Source organism: Kogia breviceps, chromosome 2 (genome assembly GCF_026419965.1).
Source record: "Kogia breviceps isolate mKogBre1 chromosome 2, mKogBre1 haplotype 1, whole genome shotgun sequence".
NCBI lineage: Eukaryota > Metazoa > Chordata > Mammalia > Artiodactyla > Physeteridae > Kogia > Kogia breviceps.
In genome coordinates, this window is record NC_081311.1 from 75,203,695 (window position 1) to 75,223,334 (window position 19,640).

General features: G+C 44.9%; 1 protein-coding gene across 7 annotated transcripts in view; it reads left to right on the forward strand.

Annotated features, from left to right (window-relative positions):
• HNRNPF (heterogeneous nuclear ribonucleoprotein F) overlaps window positions 1–18,987 on the forward strand; it is an 85,279-nt gene extending 66,292 nt beyond the window's left edge. Inside the window, exons 8-9 of one of the 7 annotated variants that reach the window (XR_010838986.1) lie at window positions 5,792–5,947; window positions 18,756–18,987. The gene's annotated coding sequence lies outside the window, so the exon portion shown is untranslated. Of the gene's footprint in view, window positions 1–5,791; window positions 7,135–13,386; window positions 13,406–18,755 lie in introns of those variants that run through there. The other 6 variants (XR_010838987.1, XR_010838984.1, XR_010838983.1 and 3 more) reach the window with 6 other exon arrangements.
• Window positions 18,988–19,640: the final 653 nt, after the last annotated feature.

Below are 19,640 nucleotides of genomic sequence, written 5' to 3' on the forward strand. Positions count from 1 at the left end.
TGTGTCTTCTGGTTCAGTCAGCTTCTCATAGGTACCCTGGCCTCTCCTTGTCCCCCAAAACAAAGCTGTAATAACATTGGTTGGGCTCTCTGAGCAAAGTACACGGAGAACAGAGCCTCCTGAGGGCCTTTCCCTTTGTCAGGGACGGGGGCAGCCTGGCCCAGTTCTGACCATAGGACCGGAGATTTGGGACTGGGGTGTGTGTGGTCTGGGAGAGTTTTGTCCTCGTTAAATGATGTGAGGAGCTGTGGCGCCATCCATGACCATGCGGGGAAGGAAGAGCCTCTTGGAGAAGTGGACTTGGAGCCTTGCTTACAGCGGTTAAGAGGCTGAACTAGCCAAGCCCAGCACCAGTAATCCCCGTTTCAGCCCTCTCCCTCTCACCACATCTCCAAGCTTTACAGTTTACCTCACCTTCTCTCTTCCTTGAAGCCCTTGTGGACTAAAAAGTTATTCACCACCTAAAAGTTGAGAGGTGTTTTTTTTTTTTTTTTTTTTCGCGGTACGCGGGCCTCTCACTGTTGTGGCCTCTCCCGTTGCGGAGCACAGGCTCCGGACGCGCAGGCTCAGCGGCCATGGCTCACGGGCCCAGCCGCTCCGCGGCACGTGGGATCTTCCCGGACCGCGGCACAAACCGGCGTCCCCTGCATCGGCAGACGGACTCTCAACCACTGCGCCACCAGGGAAGCCCGAGAGTTATGTTTTATTCGGTGGGAAGTTTTAGGACTTCAAGCCGGGGAGGCAGCATCTCAAGTAACCCTGAGAGAACTGCTCCGAGGAGGCGGGGACAGGTTATATATGAGTTTTGCAACAAATGGCAGGTAGTCTGAACGTCAAAAGAGGATTGTTAGTCAAAGAAACCCAGATATGTCAAGTTGAGGAATTTCGTGCTTTTCTAGGTATGGGAAGATGCGAGAGTCTGGGCTCACTGCAGTCATATCTTTGATATGCACCTCAGCTATCTGGGGCCAGGATCCTGTGTTTTCATATCCTGAGTTTCCTCAGGGCTCACTTTAGGGAGTGGCTGCAGTCTGATGGCTGCCAGGTGGCAGGTATTCTTTCCTTCCAGAGTTTCCTCAGGGCTCACCAGCTCACACTGGAGTGCTGCAGTCGCTGATGACTGTGACATCCTTTGTTTACTGATGTGGCAGGCAATATTCCATTTATCACCCTTTCCCCACTTGTGTTGAGGTGGCATTCCTTGGTTCTTTCTCAAGAGGCACCCCTCCCGCCACCTGGGGTGATGGCAGTGCCATTGGCTCAGCCCTTGGACTCTTCCTCTTTTTCTCTTTATCCCTGTAAGTGAAGTTATGGCTTTAAATTCTGTGTGCTGACTCTCCAAACCACTGTCTCCAGCCCGTTTTTCTGGACACAAGGCTAAGCAGCCGACTACCTCATATACATCCATGATTGGATGTCTAATAACTATCTCAAATTGAGCATGTTCAAAATAGAACTACTGATCACCACGCCTCAAAAAGCATTATCAGGGCTTCCCTGGTGGTGCAGTGGTTGAGAGTCCGCCTGCTGATGCAGGGGATACGGGTTTGTGCCCCGGCCCGGGAAGATCCTACATGCCAAGGAGCTGCTGGGCCCGTGAGCCATGGCTGCTGAGCCTGCGCGTCTGGAGCCTGTGCTCCGCAATGGGAGAGGCCAAGACAGTGAGAGGCCCGCGTACCACAAAAAAAAAAAAAAAAAAAAAAAGCATTATCATTCATCAGTATTCCCCATTTCAGTAAAGGAGGTACCCTGCCCTGGAGGCCCAGGCCTGACCCCTATTTCTTTCTACCTAGTCTGCATTTAAATCCCATCGCTACCCTCCGCCTCCCTGCTCCTGCTCTGAACTACTGCGAGAGCCTAAGAAGGGATCCCCCTGTTGCTGCTCTGGATCCCAAACAACTCTCCCCACATTTTGGCGCACATCACTATGAACTGCCCACGCCCTACCCCACCCCACGCTTCCTTGTTCCTGCTCACACTGGCCCCTTGAAGTGCTCCTGGCTTTACAAGCTCATTTTTGCTGCATGACTTACCTTCCCTGATCATTATATCTAAACCTGACCCCTGGTCCAAGGCACTCCCAAATAGGTAATACTCTGAAGGAAGAAATACCACAAATAAGCATGTAAGGTAGTGTTCAGCTTCACAGCTCTGGTGGAATTACTGGTCTGGATGCTTCACTTTACTGCAATAGTGGCCTCCAGCCAAGATGACATTATGGTGAGTAGCATGGACTTTCTGTCCCTTGACATTGGGCGGGGTAGGTGACTTGTTCTGTAACTCCTGTGGCTGTGATGTGAGCAGAAGCTTGTTCTCATGTGTTTCTGCCATCGCCAGCAGAAGAGTGTATGCAGATTGCCCGTTGGTCTCAGGAGAATTAGAGACCCAGGGAGCAGACCTGAGCACACCTTATTGGCTGAGGTCCAGCCACCCCAGGGTGCATGAATGTGGAACAAAGTCTTATATACCATGGAGACTTTGGCTGTTTGTTACACAGCATTCTGTCAATAGCCAACCAATTTACAATGTTGTGTTAGTTTCAGGTGTACAGCAAAGGGAATCAGTTATACATATACATATATCCACTCTTTGTTAGATTCTTTTCCCATATAGGCCATTACAAAGTATTGAGTAGAGTTCCCTGTGCTATACAGTAGGTCTTTATTAGTTATCTATTTTATATATAGTAATGTGTATATGTCAAACCCAGTCTCCCAATTTATCCTTCCCTCCTCTTACCCCCGAGTAATCATTACTTTATTTTCTACATCTGTGACTCTATTTCTGTTTTGTAGATAAGTTCATTTGTACCCTTTTTTTAGATTCCACACATAAGTGATATCATATGATATTTGTCTTTCTTTGTCTGACTTATTTCACTCAGTATGACAATCTCTAGGTCCATCCATGTTGCTGCAAACGGCATTATTTTGTTCTTTTTTATGGCTGAGTAATATTCCATTGTATATATGTATCACGTCTTTATCCATTCCTCTGTTGATGGACATTTAGGTTACTTCCATGTCCTGGCTATTGTAGATAGTGCTGCAATGAACATTGGGGTGCATGTATCTTTTCAAATTGTGGTTTTCTCCAGATATATTTCCAGGAGTGGGATTGCTGGATCATTAAAAATAGAGCTACTGGGCTTCCCTGGTGGCACAGTGGTTAAGGATCCACCTGCCAATTTAGGGGACATGGGTTTGAGCCCTGGTCTGGGAAGATCCCACATACTTCTGAGCAACTAAAGCCTGTGTGCCACAACTACTGAGCCTGTGCTCTAGAGGCTGTGAGCCACAACTACTGAGCCCGCGGGCCTATAGCCTATGCTCCGCAACAAGAGAAGCCACTGCAATCAGAAGCCTGTGCACCACAATGAAGAGTAGCCCCCACTTGCTGCAACTAGAGAAAGCCTGCACACAGCAACAAAGACCCAATGCAGCCAAAAATAATAAATAAATTAAATAAATAAATTTTAAAAAGAAAAAAGGTAGAGCTACTGTATTTTTACAGGAACTTTTATACTTCACAGAGATAATTTTTCATCTATGAAACTGGCAATGATATATAGAGATATAGAGATAGAGACTATGAAATATGCATTTAGTAAGGGCTCAGGAAATAGGAATGCTAATTTGCTGCTGGTAAGAGGGTAAATTGGTAGCAACCTGTTTGGAAGTCTTATTTGGCTATATGTATTAAAATTATCACACTAGTTCAATACTTCTATTACTAAAAATTTATTCTAAGAAACAAGGACATGCACAGCGAATTATTGACAAGGATGTTCACTAAAATGTTATTTCACAGTGTAGTAAAATGTAAATGTTAGTAGAGGACATTGTTGTTTTATAATTCCCAAGTGATAGACACTAGAGCACTTCTAATACAGGCATCAGTTATGAGGAATGCTTAGCAATGTGCCAGGCAAATAGCTCCCTGAGCAAAGGACTGGGACCCACTTCTGTCCTGTTGCCCAGACTACCCTCAGGGCTAACAACACAGCGTGAGGCTCACCCACGGCTGTCTGCTCGCCCCCCCTGCTCCTGGGGAAGCAGAAATTCTGCCCTGAAGAACTGGAGGCAAAAACTGAGACAGGTTCCATATATATGTGTTAGCATACGGTATTTGTTTTTTTCCTTCTGACTTACTTCACTCTGTATGACAGATTCTAGGTCCATCCACCTCATTACAAATAACTCGGTTTCATTTCTTTTTATGGCTGAGTAATATTCCATTGTATATATGTGCCACATCTTCTTTATCCATTCATCTGTCAGTGGACACTTAGGTTGCTTCCATGTCCTGGCTATTGTAAATAGAGCTGCAATGAACATTTTGGTACATGACTCTTTGAATTATGGTTTTCTCAGGGTATATGCCCAGTAGTGGGATTGTTGGGTCATATGGTAGTTCTATTTGTAGTTTTTTAAGGAACCTCCATACTGTTCTCCATAGTGGCTGTATCAATTCACATTCCCACCAGCAGTGCAAGAGGGTTCCCTTTTCTCCACATCCTCTCCAGCATTTATTGTTTCTAGATTTTTTGATGATGGCCATTCTGACCGGTGTGAGATGATATCTCATTGTAGTTTTGATTTGCAAAAAAAATGTCATGAAGAGACTAGGGGTAGGACGGGAATAAAACACAGACCTACTAGAGCATGGACTTGAGGATATGGGGAGGGGGAAGGGTAAACTGTGACGAAGTGAGAGAGTGGCATGGACATATATACACAACCAAACGTAGGGTGGATAGCTAGTGGGAAGCAGCCGCATAGCACAGGGAGATCAGCTAGGTGGTTTGTGACCACCTAGAGGGGTGGGATAGGGAGGGTGGGAGGGAGGGAGATGCAAGAGGGAAGAGATATGGGAACATATGTATATGTATAACTGATTCACTTTGTTGTAAAGCAGAAACTAACACACCATTGTAAAGCAATTATACTCCAATAAAGATGTTAAAAAAAAAAAAAAAAACTGAGACAGGAATATCAGGTCCTGCAGCAGGGAGGGGCCCAAGGAGGCTCTGGCAGGAGCGTAGTGCTGCAGGGGAAGGGAACGCCATTGTTCTAGGGAAGCTACAGAAACTACCATAATGACTTCAGGAGCCTGCTCCTGTATGGTCAAGTGGCCCTTGGCGAAGCTCTTACCTATGATCTCATGTGATGTTCAGGTCAGGGCTGAGATGGACAGCGGTCACCAAAGCTCAAAGGAACGAGCTTCCCCGAGGTCTCCGAGTGAAAATGAGAGCTAACACCATGGGCACTCACGAAGCTGTGCTCTTCTAAGTTCTTTGAACATATTAATTCATTTAAGGTTCATAACAAGCTGAGGGAGGAGGCTCTCATCATTATTCTATAGATAGGAAGCAGAGAAACGCAGCGAGGTCACAGCCAGCTTGTGGCAGAGCTGGGGCATGAACTCAGGGGTCCTCACTCAGGTTCCACACACTTGGCCTCTGTGGCCTGGATCCCAGCTGGCTCCTAGGTCCACCTCACTGGTTTTTGGCTCTCAAACGTCTTCTCTGCCTCACTGCCTGGCCCTGGGAAAAGGGCAGGCTGAGGGCCGGGAATAAGTGAACTGTCCTGGCTGGCCACAGTAGGGACTGCTTCAAAACGTACGGTTTCTTCTTGATGACAAGACCCCCTTTTAGGCAGGACGGAAGCGGAGGAGCAGGAGCGGCAGACCTCTCCCAGGCATGAGCCAGGCATCGGTTTTCGCACCGTGCGGGTGGGAGCTGGGAGGCGGGCACCCTGAGCTATCACTCCCTTTGTTTCCTTCCTTCCAGCGCACAGACACGCCACTGTCTACTGACGGAGTTCATCAGTCAGTGTGAGCGCGCGTTGCCGGAAGATGTGACTCTCTTCCCCCTCACCCCGAGGACAAGGCAGGGCCACCGCACGATGCAGCAACATGCCGATCTCCATGGATTCCCGAAACACAGGTCAGTGCCCCAGCCATACAGTCATGGTGATTTGCTTGCTTCTGTTCTGAGCTCAGAGTCCTAGAAGCCCTCACTCGGTTCCCTGGGACAGTCTCACAGGTGATGTTAGCTAATGCTAAGAATCCTGTACCCATGAGTCTTTTTTGTAGTGTCATTTGCTGAGTATGCGATCCAGTCCTTCCCACCCTGGCTTTGAGACGGTCCTTTGTTGGACATGCAACTTCTGGCTTTTAACTTAAAATGGTTCTTCAGGCAAGCGTGGCAGGAAAGCAGAAGCCGTCTGCTGAAGACAAGACTGAATGGCCTGGTGAAATTATTATAGTAACCAGCAATATCAGGATGAAGAGAAGAAATAACCTTTCGTGAGGTTTGATACAGAACTACTTCTCAGGGTGACCCCAGGGACATGAGCACCCGTGACGTAGCCAGCCTTCCGACTGACCCTGTAAAGCGCACAGACTCTAAATGTTTTTTTAATGTAACAGTTTTTCATACTCTGCACGTTCTGCATATACAAAATTAACCTCCTAAAGGTTGAACTTCACTTTTAGATTTTAGAGGTTTTCCTACCCTGTGGGCTGGATAAGTAGGTCAGCAGGTCAGCTCTTCAATGTTGCATTAATAAAAAATGTGGAGCTAATTAAATGTAAAAGATAGCACCGTGCCTCTTATTCCTAGGTTCTCTTGCACGTGACTGCTGTGTCAGGTGACAGGTGAAGGGGCAAAAACCTCTGGGGCATTTGTTTATTCAGGAAGCATCAAGATGGTGTGGGTGTAAAACCACAGTGACAGCATTGGTTTTTTCTGAGTTTAGTGTTGGATCATAAGAAAGACAATACCAAATAGGCTTGTCTGAAGAGACTGGCCCCTTGGCTGAGGCTGAATCCTAATTTCCTGGAAGTAAGACACAGGCACAAGGCCCTGGACAGAGAGTGGACAGAGCATGTGAAGCCAGGCCTTTTAGGATATGGCATGAAGGGAGTAAGACTACGAAGAAAAGCAAGGAAATCATTAAAACTGAGGATCAAAGTGAACACCCGGATGGGTCAGGGGGATATGGCCACATGCGGGGCCAATGGTTTGCCCCCTTGAGTTACTGACTCAGGCTTAGGCACACACAGATGTCTGAACATGAGGGTGTGTCTACTTCCACTGAGACATAGTAGTACACTGGCCCTACTTCCTAGTGCTCTTTTTTTTTTTTTTTTTTTTGTGTGTGTGTGATATGCGGGCCTCTCACTGTTGTGGCCTCTCCCGTTGCGAAGCACAGGCTCTGGACGCGCAGGCTCAGCGGCCATGGCTCACGGGCCCAGCCGCTCTGCGGCATGTGGGATCTTCCCGGACCGGGGCACGAACCCGTGTCCCCTGCATCAGCAGGCGGATTCTCAACCACTGCGCCACCAGGGAAGCCCCCTAGTGCTCTTTATGCCCTGCCTTTATAACCTCTCATACACATAACATGACATTTATTCTTTTAAGGTGCAACACATGTTTACATACAAAAACTTGAATCCCCACAAAATCTATGCAAGCCTCAGACACAGCCCTGATACTCACAGCCCTGATTCTCCCTGACACAAATGTCCTGCGCAAATCTGGTCTAGGAAAAACTCACCTTCAAGATGAGATGAGGAAAAGAATATAGCAAAGGATCACTTTGGAGATCACTACATGGAAAAAGTCAAGGCAACATAAATGGTTGAGGAAGGACTGTTGCCACGAGGCCCATGAAAAGCACTACCAAACATCTTGAGTCAAGTGACACCAGATGATAGAGTCTCCTCTGCAAACAAGAGACACATGTGGAGACACAGAGATGAGGGGAAGAGGGCAGGACCTCAGAGATGAACTGTGACCTGGCAGAGCTCAGGGATGGAAAAGCCCTGCTCGGAAGTGATTTCCTCTGGGAGCAGGCAGTGGGGAAAAGAGGAGGCAGTCGCTGCAAAGAGCCTCCTTCTCACCCTACTCAGTGTCTGAGCCCTCTGGACCGATTCCCTTGTAGGAGTGCTCAGACATCTCCAGTGGCTGGGAGGCCTGTTCTAGGACTGCTCTACGATGGAGAAGGCCTTTCTTAGGACAAGCTGTTCTCTTTCCCACCCTGACTCCCCACTAGCTGGTCCTAGATCTCTTCTTTTTAGGGCTTCATGAACCTCTGGGCTCCCTCTCATGGGTCTCCCACCCATGTTCCCAAGTCTAAGCTCCTTAAATCCCAAATCCTTGATCTCTCAGATGCTTCAGTAGCCTTGATCCGTAGGCTCATGGTCCCTGAACTCAGAGTCCTCTGCCTCCTGTTAAAAGCACCCTGGCCACCCCTTCTCCAGGACCCTTGAAACCCCACTTCTTTGTGTTCTGCCTCATTGCACCTGGACATCTGAGCATTGAATTAGGGATGGGGTGTGGGGACCTGGAAGTGATGCAGAAACAAGAGTTTAGTGTTGAATGTCATCACCATGGAAACATCTGGTCCTGTGATCTGGGTACAGCTTCAGGGAGGTGGGACCAGAGACAGACCACCAGGGGCGCCAGTCTCCACTCCACAAGTGTTTCTGAGTGGCTGTTCTCTTGCTAGGCCTCTTCTCTCCCCTGATCTCCTCGGAGCATCTGGTCCTTGGGAAGCATCAGGTTCCTGGGGCTCATTGAGGAACTGGGGAGCTCCAGGATTGAGGGGCTGCTCCACTGCAGGCTCAGTGTGTGGCAGACACAGAACAAGTATCAGATAAGGAGCCCATCAGAGGTCACCCACAACTGACAAGGGCAGAATAAACGCCAGCTAAAGGAGACCATCAGGGGACCCTCAGAATTAAAGACAGGAGTGAGGGAGCTGAGGCCGTTCACTATTCATCAGAGAGGACCAGAGAGTGGAGAAGCAAGTCTTGGAACAGAAATGCAAGAAGAGGGCTGGGAGTACCGGAAGACCCACGTGGCCTGAGAACTCAGCACCTCTGATTCTCGCTTAGAAGAGGCCTAAGGCTTCAAGCTGTGGCAAGGGCAGGGCTTTTAATGAAATAACATCTGTTAAGAAGGACTGGGCGACTTAAAGTCTGTACTGCCCGAGGAGACATGGCCTGGGCCAGTTTCTTGATGTGCGCAGGCAGCCAGTGCTTACTACCATTTTATTCTTAGAGCTCCACTCTCCTTAAGACATTGAGTGAATCAACAACAAACTGAGCCAAAGTTTAAAAATATCCATACAGAAATGCAACAAGTGCTGGGACTTCCCTGGTGATCCAGTGACTAAGGCTCTGTGCTCCCAATGCGGGGGGCCCAGTTTTGATCCCTGGTCAGGGAACTAGATCCCACATGCCGCAACTAGAAGATCCCTCCTGCCGCAACTAAGACCCAGCGCAGCCAAATAAATAAATAAATATTAAAAAGAAAAGGAATGCAACAGGTGTTTAGAAAATGGCCAGATTGTGAAGAGAGGGCCAGAGCAACAGAGTTGCCTTTAAAAAAAAAAAAAAAAAAAATTTCTTTATTTATTTTTGGCTGCATTGGGTCTTCATTGCTGTGTGTGGGCTTTCTCTAGTTGCGGCAAGTAGCGGCTACTCTTTGTTGCGGTGCGCAGGCTTCTCATTGTGGTGGCTTCTCTTTGTTACAGAGCATGGGCTCTAGGCATGTGGGCTTCAGTAGTCGAGGCTCACGGGCTCTAGAGCTCAGGCTCAGTAGTTGTGGTGCACGGGCTTAGTTGCTCCGAAGCATGTGGGATCTTCCCGGACCAGGGCTCCAACCTGTGTCCCCTGCATTGGCAGGCAGATTCTTAACCGCTGTGCCACCAGGGAAGCCCCAGAGTTGCCTTTTAAAAAACCCACAAGGCTGGCATCCAAAAGCCAACTCCTGGAAGATATTCAGAAAAATCTTTCCAGAAAAATCACATCTGAGTCAAGAAGGCTCTTTTGGCCCGGCTCCTGGAATTGGAGAACAACCTATCAGAGGTGTACCAAACTGGTTCTCTAGTTTCTGAATGTGCCGAGAATGGGCCTTTGCCTCAGCTAGGGAATCACCCACGAGGCCTCAAATAAAGTCAAGCCACGTGCAGATGGCACAAGGCTACACTCGCTGGGCCTGCAGAGGCGCATGGGGTAGGGACAGCAGGAAGCACAGTGCTGGGAAGTGCAGCAGCCAAGGCCTGAGATGTGCAGAAAGGAAGAGGGAAATGAAAGGCACAAGAAAGTGCAGAGATAGAAAGGAACAAGCAAAAACCATCTGAGCAAGTAAAAACATACAAGGAGAGCAGTCAAGAACTGCAGGAAAAATGACAGAAAACCACGGACCCACCTGGAACACAGGTAGGCATCCTAGGTACCCAAGAGCCCCTGAATGCCTCACTCCCGCCCCCAGTGGCTGCAGGGTAAGCTCTGGTCAAGGACAAGACAGAAGTGCCAACTCCAGGTGACTTTGCACAGAAGCACATCTTAAACTGAAGAGTTTCAAAGACCAAGCAGTTTAAAATAATTTCTAGGAAGACCTGGGCAGTGGGGTCTCAAGGCAACACCTCCTCTTTTTTTCATGGAATAGAATTTGGGCTCGAAGAGGGGCTTCCCCCAGGCCTCCACTTAGGGATTGAGAACTATAGTGTAAATGTAATTATTTTCAAGCATTTTTTTCTAGAATTTATTGTGAAGTGAAAGTTTTATGAATCTCTGCCAAATATATCTTATGTTTAAGGTTCTTCCTATTTGTGTATCTGTGGCTTCGTGTGAAAGAAAATTTTCAAAATTAAGGTTCATTAAAAAGTAAGAATAGGTGGGCTTCCCTGGTGGTGCAGTGGTTGGGAGTCCGCCTGCCGATGCAGGGGACATGGGTTCGTGCCCCTATCCGGGAAGATCCCACATGCCGCAGAGCGGCTAGGCCCGTGAGCCATGGCCGCTGAGCCTGCACGTCTGGAGCCTGTGCTCCGCAACGGGAGAGGCCACGACAGTGAGAGGCCCGCGTACCGCAAAAAAAAAAAAAAAAAAAAGTAAGAATAGGGAATTCCCTGGAGGTCTAGTGGTCAAGACTCTGTGCTTCCACTGCAGGAGGCATGGGTTCGATCCCTGGTTGGGGAACTAAGATCCTGAAAGCTGCATGGCAGGGCTAAATAAATAAATGGCTGTGTTTAAAAAAAAAGGAATACTTTTGTTTTTTATTTATTTTTTAATTAAAGTGTAGTTGATTTACAATGTTGTGTTAGTTTCTGGTGTACAGCAGAATGATTCAGTTTTATATATATGTATTACTTCACTTAGTATGTATATATATATATTCTTTTTTCATGTTCTTTTCCATTATGGTTTATTATAGGGTATTGAATATAGTTCCCTTGCTATACAGTAGGACTTTGTTGTTTATCTATTTTATACATAGTAGTTTGTATCTGCTAAACCCAAACTCCTAATTTATCCCTCCCCAACCCCTTTCCCCTTTGGTAACCTTAATGAGTTTGTTTTCTATGTCTGTGAGCCCGTTTCTTTTTTGTAAATAAGTTCATCTGTATCATACTTCTTTTGGCCGCACCTGGCAGATTGTGGGATCTTATTTCCCCGACCAAGGATCAAACTCTTGCCCCCTGCAGTGGAAGCTTCGAGTCTTAACCACTGTACCGCCAGGGAAGTCCCTCAGTAAACACTTTTAGTCAACACGCTGCCCGTAAACTTGTGGTGTCCTGTAGTAGAATTCAGTTGGCAATGTTCTCAGAGTGTGTGGGAAGAAAGATGAGTGGAAGCTGATTCCATCAGGCTGAGTGGAGAAGCATGGGGCGGGGGTGGAGGGCGTGAGACCTGATCGCCCTCCCCTGGCCGCGGCCGCGGGTCACTTCCCCAGCCCCTCCCTCCGGCGCATGACCAGAAGCCTGTGGCGGCTGCCTAGACCCAGCCACCCAAGCCAGGTCCCGTGTGCCACGGTGCCCGATTTCACCACCAGAGGGCGAGCGGGATTCAGCATTGTTTGGCATTGCTCTCTGGACAACAGAACAAACAACCTTCTGTTTCAGGACACCAATCTGTTAGCTGGGCTGATTGCCGTGTGGGTGAACCCCCATTTACTAGAGTTAGGTTTTTTAAAAAATTCCCTCTCCTCTTCAGGGATATAATAAGGGGGTATTTCATCCTGGTGTGACTTTGCAGTGTGTGTTTGTGAGGAGGGCATGTGCCCTCTCCCTGTACACAACCCCTCACCCCAGCTTCCCGACCCTGAGCGTCTCTGGCACTCCTGATAGTGTAAGTGCAATACCTAAACACTGACAGCCACGATGCTGCCAAGGGAAACCAGCAAGGACCTGAGCAAATGGAGAGAGAGTTCGTGTTCATGGACTGGAATACGCAATGTAATTAAGACGGCAGTTCTCTCCAAAGTATCTATAGAGTCACTGCAGTCTTTTTCAAAAATCCCAGAAGCTTTTTACAGAAATTGGCAAGCTTATCCCCGAGGGCAAAAACAGCCAAAAGAATTTTGAAAAAGAACAAAGTTGGATGATTTATGTTTCCCGACTTCAAAACTTACTATAAAGCTTCAGTAAAAAACAAACAAACAAAAAACAGTATGGTGCTGGCATATGGATAGGCATATATATCAGTGGCACAGACTAGAGAGTCTGTTACAGCAAAAATAGAGATGAAGTTTTCCCGCTCCAGAGAGCAAGGAAAATAAAGGGAACAGTGAACAGGCTAGAGAAGAAACATAACCTGGCCTGAAAGAGTTAATCACCCCTAGTTTTTTTTTTTTTTTTAACTGTTACTAATCTGTAGTGTCTGTAACTAGATTTGTACTTCACAAAACTAACCTATTAGTCTTTAACGCTATGTGAATTACATCCTGCACTCCCTTGTAGCATTTGCATTTCAGAAAAAAGTTGCAGGCTGATAACCCAGAGACAAACGGACCCAGTAACAGGGCTACCTGACGCCAGCACTGACTGTTTTGAAATAATGCAGGAAGAAGAAGAATGCAAGACCATCACTACTTTATCATATACCCGGGACTGCGAGCCCCACATATAAAATCTCCGATTCCCGAAGGAGGGGGTGGGCACAGTTCTTGAGGCGCTAGCCTGCTGTGTCTTCCCTTTTGCCTGGCAGAAAAATAAAGCCATCTCTCTCTTCCTCCAAAATCTCTGTCTCCGTATTTCTGTTCGGCCTCGGTGCACAGGGAAGCCGAGATTTCGGCAACAAAATGGGGGCTCGTCCGCAATCTGCTTGCGGGCAGGCGGCTCCGCAGGGCCCCTGGGCTTGATCGGAAGCTCGGGGATCTCCCTCCACGCCAGCCTCCTTCGGGAGAGCGGAGGGTTGGAGGATATCTCTGAGTCCAGGTCGCCAGGGACTCCCTGCCTCAGGGCTGTGCCCGGATCGCACCCGGTCCGGCGATTTGGCTGCGGAACTCCGAGGCTGTGGCGGAGAACCAGGGAAAGGCTGACCTAGCAGCTGCCGAGGCTCCTTTTGCCTTGAGGACACCTTCTCTTTGCCCAGGACGGCTTGGACTTCCACTCCGAGGAAACACTAAATATTGATGGATCAGAAAGAGGTCGTAGGGAAGTCGCCAGACACCCGTCAGCACCTACGTGAGTCTCCCGGAGTGCACTCCGTGACCTTTGACCGTCCCCATACGGGAACCTCAGTTACAATTTGGGGATTTCCCTGCAAAGGGAAAATTCTGTTGTGGAATTCTCCCTGCAAAGAGAGATTCTCATGTAAGGCGCTTCTTTGGGGCAATGGTCCAAGTCGAGTGGGACTCGGAAGTCAGGTTTGAGCAGGTCTCCGCCGTATGTTGCTCTTTTCTCTCTCTCTTTTTTTTTTACACTGTAGGCTCTTCTTTCTTATTTATTTTTTCTCATGATTTATATATTTTTTATTTTTTAATAAAAATTGTATATATTTAAGGTATATAGCATATTTTGAAATACATATATAGTGAAATGCTTACTATAGTCAAATTAATTAACATATCCATCTCCTCATATAGTTACCATTTTTGTGTGCATATGGTAAGAATACCTGAGATTTACTCTGAGCAAATTTCCAGTTCCAATACAGTATTACTGAATATTAACTACATTCATCATGCTGTACATTAGATCTCTAGATTTATTCATCCTACATAGCTGCAATTTTGTACCCTTTAACCAACATCTCCCTATTTCCCCCATCTCCCAGCCCCAGATTCATTCGTGTTGTCACAAATGGCAGAATCTCCTTCTTTTTTAAGGCTGAATAATATTCTACACTATTGGCTCTTCTGGTGAAATGAATTCCATTTCTGAGGTGCCCAAACAAAATGTGATTCAAGGAGCTTGCCATAAATCCAGATAGATTCCCAGAACCCATCCTTGGATGTTCTGATTCAGTGGGTCTAGGGTGGGATCCAGAAATGTTTTTAACAAGCAACCCAGGTGATTCTGATGCAGGTGGTGCAAAGACCATAATTCCCAAATCACTGACATAATGGGTGGGATGGGTAATTCTAGAACATGGAGCACGTTAGGAGGATGTTAGACTTGAGTGGGGAGCCACAAGGTGGGAAGCATTTAGGATAGTATGGGAGTCCTGGATCCTCAGGAGAAGGGTATAGAAAGGGAAGTTGGCACTAGCGAAATATAAATTTTTCTTGTTTAAAATATTTTGCTGAGGGTTGGCTCTGCCTCAGAAAAGCAGAAAAACTCTACTCCCCTCTCATCTCTATACTCATGACTCCTTGCTTCCAAGCCCCAGAAATCAGGCTGGAGTTATTATAAATGTCATTATGGTTTAATCGAACTTTTGTTGCCTACCCAGAGAAACTAATCCTCATATATGACCCTTTTATTTTTTTAACATCTTTATTGGAGTATAACTGTTTTACAATAGTGTGTTAGTTTCTCCTTTACAACAAAGTGAATCAGTTATACATATGTTCCCATATCTCTTCCCTCTTGCGTCACCCTCCCTCCCACCGTCCATATCCCACCCCTCTAGGTGGTCACAAAGCACAGAGGTGATGTCCCTGTGCTATGCAGCAGCTTCCCACTAGCTATCTAATTTACATTTGGTAGTGTATATATGTCCCTGCCACTCTCTCACTTCATCACATCTTACCCTTCCCCCTCCCCATATCCTCAGGTCCATGCTCTAGTAGGTCTGTGTTTTATTCCTGTCCTATCACTAATCTCTTCATGACATTTTTTTCTTAGATTCCATATATATGTGTTAGCATACGGTATTTGTTTTTCTCCTTCTGACTTACTTCACTCTGTATGACAGACTCCAGGTCTATCCACCTCATTACAAATAACTCAGTTTCATTTCTTTTTATGGCTGAGTAATATTCCATTGTATATATGTGCCCCATCTTCTTTATCCATTCATCTGTTGATGGACACTTAGGTTGCTTCCATGTCCTGGCTATTGTAAATAGAGCTGCAATGAACATTTTGGTACATGTCTCCGCCAAATGTTTCTCTTTTTTCTTTTTGATCATCCCTTTGCTATTTCCTTTTACGGTTTATGTTTTATGTGTGACTTCCAGCTGATGAGGTGAAGGTTCACGTTTTGATTTGAGCGTGCTAACATCTAACGTCTGTTATCAACTGCTGGAGCCAAAATGGTAAGCGCTTCCTCTAAGGTTCCACCCACACCTGGGAATCCTTAGGGAAAATTTTAAACGACTGGTCGACCTATAGCTATGATCCAATGACAGAAAAATGGCCTCAAAATGTGTCTCCTACAATTAGATCTTTATTGCCAGAGGATGGGAAAAATGGACTGAGGTTCCCTTATGTTCCGGACTTCATGCCCCTTTTTATTATAACCCTGCTCTAGGTGGCTCCATAATCATAAGCCTGAGGAATCAGAAAAACAAACAAACAACTCTCTGGACATTCTAAATGATCCTCTTCTAACTTCTCCCAACTCTCAGGGGAAGAGGGGAACCAAGCTTCCTCCACTCCTGGAAGTTCCCTCACTCCTTCAGATTCTTCTGATCAGATAAGACCCCACCTCCCCAGAGGGACAATCCCTGCCAGGACAACATTTTATCAGCCAGTCTGCCCCTGTTATCAGAGCCAATTTGAGCACTATCTGGTTTAAATTTTAGTTATGAAACCATGACCACAGAAAGAGAAAGATGATTTTTGACAGTATGGCCACAATATTCTTGAGACTCTGGAGAAAATTGGTTAAAATAAAACTTTTCTTTTAAAAAATTATTATTATTTATTATTATTATTGTTATCATCATTGGCTGCATTGGGTCTTCATTGCTGCGCACAGGCTTTCTCCCTAGTTGTGGTGCACGGGCTTCTCACTGCGGTGGCTTCTTGTTGGAGAGCATGAGTTCTAGGCACATGGGCTTCAGTAGTTGTGCCACGTGGGCTGAGTAGTTGTGGCGCACGGCCTTAGTTGCTCCGTGGCACGTGGGATCTTCCCGGACCAGGGCTCGAACCCGTGTCTCCTGCATTGGCAGGTGGATTCTTAACCACTGCACCACCAGGGAAGTCCCGAGTTCTTTTTGCATCTGCAATTAGAAAAAGCTAGCTTATTAAAATAGTTTTATTCAAAATTCTGACCCTGAGAGAACAAAAATATGCCTGGGACAAAGCTTGAAGTTAAGTCTTATCATGTCCTTGAGCTACAAACACAGCTCACCTTGCCTGAAACTTCAGCCTTGGGTTAATTAGTAGAACTTCAAACTAAGAGAAAAAAACCAAAAGAGGCAAAGAGACATTTTAAATCTCAAGTGGAAACTATGAGATCTCTGTCTGTCTGGATATATGTGTATGTCTCAGTATGTGTTTTTGTCTTTGGATAATATTGCTGAGGTTAATTTATAAATGAGCTCTAGTTAATTGGCTTAAAAGAAAAGCAAGTGCTTATAAATCAAACAATTCTAAACCCAAGAAAAATTAAGCTAAATAAATTTCAGGTTCATGTGAACTGGGAAATGTTCAATATTAAATTAATACCTGGTATTAATGTTTAAGTTTGTTGATCTAATTAATATAGACATGTCTTTAGACTCATCAGCATTAAGTATAATACTTTTATTGTGCCTAGGTTTAATATAAACTAAATAAGATCTTATTATAGCTGTTACAAATTTGTCAGCAATGAAAATAACTTGATGTGAAGAAACTTTTAAGAAAAAAAAATTGCAAATGAGATAAGAGCTTTGGGTGAACTTTTTAAGAATAATTATGTTTTAGGAATATTTACTTAAGAAGGATCGATCTCTCCAAATATTCAACAACTTGAAAATTTAGAGTTGTGCTAAATTAAGTTAAAGGTTGGAAGTTTATTAAATAACTAGGCCATTTCCAAATAAAATAAGATACTGAAACATTAATTACTGAACAGTGGCTTCCTTTTACGGAGAAACAAATGGTTTAGAACTATTAAAAAATGTGTTTGGTGCCACACTGAGATATTTCCTATAAGAAAGCACATTCTAGCTGATTCACTTTGTTATACAGCAGAAAACTATCACAACATTGTAAAGCAATTATACTCCAATAAAGATGTTAAAAAAAAAGCAAGCACATTCTTCAAAAATTATTATTTGGATGTATGTTTACTAATCTACAGAGTGCTGATATAAAGGACAGTTCATGGTTGCTTAAGGAAAGTAGGATATGTGTTTTTAGTAAAGAAACTATGAGGAATGGAATTGCATTTTATTAAGGGAAAAGGAAGTAGGTCTGACTTACAAGTGGCTGTTTCTGAATGGGAAAATCAAGTGATGGATACAGAAAATGAAAAAAAGGTTTGTGGAAAGTGGACTCTGAGAAAAGAAGTTTATGCATGGTACAAGGTTTCTTAAGATGTTGAACGGCCTTGGATGACAGATTTTAAGCTGCTTTACCTTTTAAGTGATCAGTTCGATATTTGCCTTTAAACTCTTTTATTGTTACTTTGCTTGAGTGAATACCTATTGTTTCACAGTGACGTATGATCTTATTTGACTGAGTGTTCTAAACCCTTTTGATATATATATATATATATATATATATATATATATATATATATATATATTTTTTTTTTTTTTTTTTTTTTTTTTTTTTGCGGTATGCGGGCCTCTCACTGCTGTGGCCTCTCCCGTTGCGGAGCACCGGCTCTGGACGCGCAGGCCTAGCGGCCATGGCTCACGGGCTTAGTTGCTCCGCGGCATGTGGGATCTTCCCGGACCAGGGCACGAACCCGTGACCCCTGCATCGGCAGGCGGATTCTCAACCACTGCGCCACCAGGGAAGCCCCCTTTTGATATTTTTGATCAAACTTCCCAAATCAAATTGTCATGAAGTTTCTTTGACCTCTAGCTAACTTTGGGGTGCTTCAAAGGGCCCCTGAAACAGCCCAAAGAGAGATATTACATTAATTAGGTTCATTTGGTATGTTAAAAGTACATGGGAAGTATTTTCAAATGTGTAATAAATCTTCTTAGGTTATATTGTATGGTAATTGTATGGAGTTTCATTTGAAACTCCATTATATGGAGTTTCAAAAAATTCTGATATGTTCTGGTAAAATGTTATCAGTCATAATTCTAGTTATTATCTTAAGTGTCGTATGTCACAACAGTAAGTTACCTTGTTAATTACATTGTAATCAGATTTTAAACTTGCCTTAAGTCTTTTGTTATTATAGACACTTACAGTTTCTCTCTGATGCCTTTGCAAAAATGCTTCCTCTTACAGAAGATTTATAAAAAGGACTTTTGGATAAATACAAGTTTCTGCCTTTCAGACCATAATGCTAAACTGGATAAAAAGAAGCTCTTCTCCTCAAGCTACTTAGGGTCTACAACAATTTGGTAAGTTACACCTATGGGTAAAATTAAAACATTTATCTTTTCTATCTGCTCCCTCCAGAGATTGGAAGCTCTTAGATCCCCAGAAGCTTTATCAGGTAAATTAGAAAGGCTACCTCACTAACAAGTACAGAAATCTCAAGGTATTTTCGGGACCTTGAAAAGGAGGAATTCACCTAGATCTGGTAAGCGAAATTTGTGACAAGCCCTTGGTGTGACTTTCCTGAGACGTCTTTTAAAAGTTCAGTGTGAGACTACATATAAAAGTTTCAGCAAGCAAAAAGCCTATATGATCAATTACCATTATATAAATCATCAGGCCAAGTTTATCGAGACCAGATTGAAATTTGGTTCTTTCTCTCTGTTAAGAGAACAGAGATTCTTGGAATGCTGCTTTTTAAATAAAATTAATTAATTAATTAGTTAATTTATGGCTGCGCTGGGTCTTCCTTGCTGCACGCGGGCTTTATTTAGTTGCAGCGAGCAGGGCTACTCTTCATTGCGGTGCAACGGGCTTCTTATTGCGGTGACTTCTCTTGTTGTGGAGCATGGGCTCTAAGCGCATGGGCTTCAGTAGTTGTGGCTTGTGGGCTCTAAAGCGCAGGCTCAGTAGTTGTGGTGCATGGGCTTAGTTGCTCCGCAGCATGTGGGATTTTCCCGGGCCAGGGCTCAAACCTGTGACCCCTGCATTGGTGGGCGGATTCTTAACCACTGCGCCACCAGGGAAGCCCTGGAATGCTGCTTTAATAACTGACTATGTAAAGTTCTTTGCCTTTAAGTGATTCACATTTGCTTTTAAAATCTTTTGTTACTTTGGTAAAGTAAATAAGTATTATTTCACAATGATGTATGAAGATTATGGCATGTGTAGATAAAGTTCATTCTGCTTCTACAAAAATTAACCCCTCAGTGTCAGACTTTTGTCATTCTGATGTCCTTAAAACAT